The 3,604-nt window shown below is 50.1% G+C and overlaps 2 protein-coding genes across 2 annotated transcripts in view; one reads left to right on the forward strand and one right to left on the reverse strand.

The window, feature by feature from the left end:
- The window catches only part of INTS4 (integrator complex subunit 4), a 60,977-nt gene that overhangs the window by 1,566 nt on the left and 55,807 nt on the right, over nt 1-3,604 (reverse strand). The window contains exon 24 of the mRNA XM_018569689.1: nt 2,292-2,301. The gene's annotated coding sequence lies outside the window, so the exon portion shown is untranslated. The remainder of the gene's footprint in view (nt 1-2,291; nt 2,302-3,604) is intronic.
- The window catches only part of AAMDC (adipogenesis associated Mth938 domain containing), a 7,017-nt gene that overhangs the window by 986 nt on the left and 2,427 nt on the right, over nt 1-3,604 (forward strand). The window lies entirely within an intron of this gene.

Consider the following 3,604-nt stretch of genomic DNA (forward strand, 5'->3'; position numbering starts at 1 on the left):
CCCACTCCCCTAGAAATTACAATTCCACAACAACTAGAAATGGGGCTTTTAGGCTGGGTTCACACATAGGCGTATCGAATATGCGCCTTTCTACCGCGATTCGCGGTTAAAAAAACGCGTGTTTCCGAGGGTTTCCTGGCTGTATCCCAATGGATACGCCCCAAAGAAGCTCCTGTACTTCTTTGGGCGTAGGGCGTTTTGTAGCGCGTTCTTACGGCCTGTAATACGCCCAGCTGTGAACCATACCCATAGGAAATAATGGGATTTCGGTGTTTAAGCGTTTTGCAGAGCGTAGGAACGCGCTACAAAACGCCCAGGTGTGAACCGGGCCTTACAGTGTAATATCATGGATGGAAAAGATGCAAATCACATAATGTCAAACATATCCCGTATTTATAAAAATATAAGGTTCCCGAATAAGGGCGATGCCCCCCCATCCAGTGTCAAAGTCAAAATGTAAGCATACCTTAAAGGAGAACTATGAGGTGAGTGCTTTTCACTCACCTCATAGTTCTAGCCGATCTGTGACAATGAGACTGTCACAGGTCGGCTCAGTAGATCGGGCGGTGAGAGAACACATACCGGCGTTCGCTCACCTCTCGATCCTGTCACGGCTCTCTGCCGTGACAGGGGAGGGGCTGGATTCCCCGCTCCGATCCGCCAGCGCTCACTGGCGGAACGGACGGGGAGGGGGCGGGTACAGCTGGCTCTGCCTCTAGATAGGCAGAGCCAGCTGTCACTCACGCAGCTGGGCGGATCCTGTCATCTACGTCGGGATCCGCTGCGGCGTCTCAGTATACCGCGAGCTGTAGCTCCCTATATACTGAGCGTAGGGTAACGGGAGGACGCTAGTTTGTGTCCTCCCGTTACCCTAAGGAGAACTATGGGGAAAAACACTGACCCCATAGTTCTCCTTTTAAATGTGATTCATGTTGTAGTGTCCTAGCGGTGAAGATGAGGGAAGCTTTGCTTAATGTTTAATAGGACACTTACCCTTTAAAGCAGTGGCGGTTAAATTGTGTGATAGAGGGGGGGGGTGCCTCAAGCGCAACCGTTGACATCAACAAAGGGCCACACATAAGATTCAGTGAAGTCTATGCTACAAAAAGCTGACAGAGACTGCAGATATTCAACAGGAGATGGTCAAAGTCTAAGGGCTTGCTACAAGAGATGGTTTGAGACGGCAGACATACTATAGGAGGTGCTCAGAAACAGCAGAGATACAAGAGGAGGTGGTCAGAGACTACGGCCCTGCTACAAGAGATTGTCAGAGACTGTAAATGTGCCAAGTTGTTGAGGACTGTGGACAGGCTTTAGGAGACATAGAATGGAGACACATTACATAAGACTGCTAGAGATCACTGCTATTACAGGGCAGTAAGGAATAAGGTCTACTATATGAAAGGTCCCCAAGGGCGTCGCAAAAGAATTCCGCTGGGCAGTGTGTCCCCGGCCGCAGGTTGTGCACCGGGGCTTTAAAGCCTGCTAGAGAGGATAGAGCTGGTGTGTAAAACATGCGGCCCATGGTGATCTTCTGTATGACTAAAGGTACTAATCTGCCCACCATAACCTTCAGGGAAGCCGCTTCTTTGGCTTGCCTATTGCAACTTTCTAACTGCTTACCACCTCCAGGGGTGACTTCACCTTGACTTAGACTGAGCATAGAGTCCAAGGACCCAAACTCCTCTGCCTAGGTTTAGACTGAGCATAGAGTCCAAAGACCCCATAGTCATCCACCTAGGCTTAGACTGAGCATGGAGTCCAAGAACCCATACTCATCCACCTAGGCTTAGACTAAGCTTGGCATCCAAGGGCTGATACTCATCCACCTAGGCTTAGACTGAGCTTGGAGTCCAAGGGCCCATACTCATCCACCTAGGCTTAGACTAAGCTTGGCATCCAAGAGCTGATACTCATCCACCTAGGCTTAGACTGAGCTTGGGGTCCAAGAACCCATACTCACTCACCCGCCTAGGCTTAGACTGAGCATAGAGTCTAAGGACCCATACTTATTGACCTAGGCTTAGCCTGAGCATAGAGTCCAAGGGCCCATACTCATCCACCTAGGCTTAGACTGAGCTTAGAGTCCAAAGACCCATACTCATTTGCATATGCTTAGACTAATCATTGAATCCAATGGCTCATGCTCCTCCATCTAGGCTTAGACTGAGTATAGAGTTCAAAGACCCATACTCATCCACCTAGGCTTAGACTGAGCATAGAGTCCAAAGACCCATAGTCCATCCACCTAGGCTTAGACTGAGCATAGAGTCCAAAGACCCGTAGTCCACCTAGGCTTAGACTGAGCATAGAGTCCAAAGACCCATAGTCATCCTTCCATACTCCTCTACCTCAGAAAGCTAGTGCTGACCTGCTCCCCTCTTGAACCCAGAAGTCCAACCCAACTTTCCCGCTTTCACATCCACTTATAAAATGCACTCTGCAGATATAAAACGCAGGCAATCGATCGGGCACACCGTGTACTGTGTATATTGTGGGAGAGTTGCAGTAGGCGAGGCCGGCTGTGTGCAGCGGAGGAGACACTCTGGTCTGGCCCAGCAATGTTTTGCTAGCTGTGGTCAGGAGGTTTATTGCTCGTGTTCCAGCCGCAGGCTTCCGTCTCTCCCAGGGATGAGCTCGGAGCCGTCAGTGCTTTGTGCAGAGCTGGAGATGTGGCCTATTTATCACGTCCCCTCTATAATGATGTGTCTGTGTTTTCTCTGCCTGCATACTGCAGAGACTGGCTGAGCTCCTCTACACAGCACAGCGGTGCCAAAGTACCGGCACGATCCAAAGAAACCACGGCACATCTCAACTGGATTCCCATTGGGGGATGGCATTCCATCCGTCCATCCATGTCACTCTAGGAAGAAGAGATACAAAATAATTCAGCTCTGTAATAAGAAATCTATCATGCAAGCAGCGTAAGAACCTACATCTGGCCTGGGCTCAGCCTCTTGTAGTACCCGTAATGCAGAGCTCGGACTGGGAGAGGGAGAAGCAGCACAAGGAGTCAATCAGTTCATGTGCTGACAAGAGCACATGCTGATACGGTAGGAAGAGAGAGCAGAGTGACAGAGCAATGCGCTTCTCACTGTGCTGCTTCTCCTTTCACTGTTCAGTCATAGGCTGATAGATGAGCTCACCGCTGTGCTGCTTCGCTTTTCACGGTCCAGTCACAGGCTGACAGATGAGCTCACTGATGTGCTTCTTCTCCTTTCATGGTCCAGTCACAGGCTGACAGATGAGCTCACTGATGTGCTTCTTCTCCTTTCATGGTTCAGTCACAGGCTGACAGATGAGCTCACTGATGTGCTTCTTCTCCTTTCATGGTTCAGTCACAGGCTGACAGAGAGATGAGCTCACTGCTTTGCTTCTTCTTCTCCTTTCATGGTCCAATCACAGGCTGACAGATGAGCTCATCGCTGTGCTGCTTCTCCTTTCATGGTCCAATTACAGGCTGACAGAGAGATGAGCTCACCGCTGTGCTGCTTCTCCGTCACTGTTCAGTCACAGGCTGGGGGATGGTCCAGGAAAACCTGGGTTTACACTGAGGAAGGATGCTGGACATCAGACTGACATCCAGTGGCAGAACATAAGCACT

The sequence above is a fragment of the Nanorana parkeri genome, unplaced genomic scaffold (assembly GCF_000935625.1).
Source record: "Nanorana parkeri isolate BGI_ZX_2015 unplaced genomic scaffold, ASM93562v1 scaffold1380, whole genome shotgun sequence".
NCBI lineage: Eukaryota > Metazoa > Chordata > Amphibia > Anura > Dicroglossidae > Nanorana > Nanorana parkeri.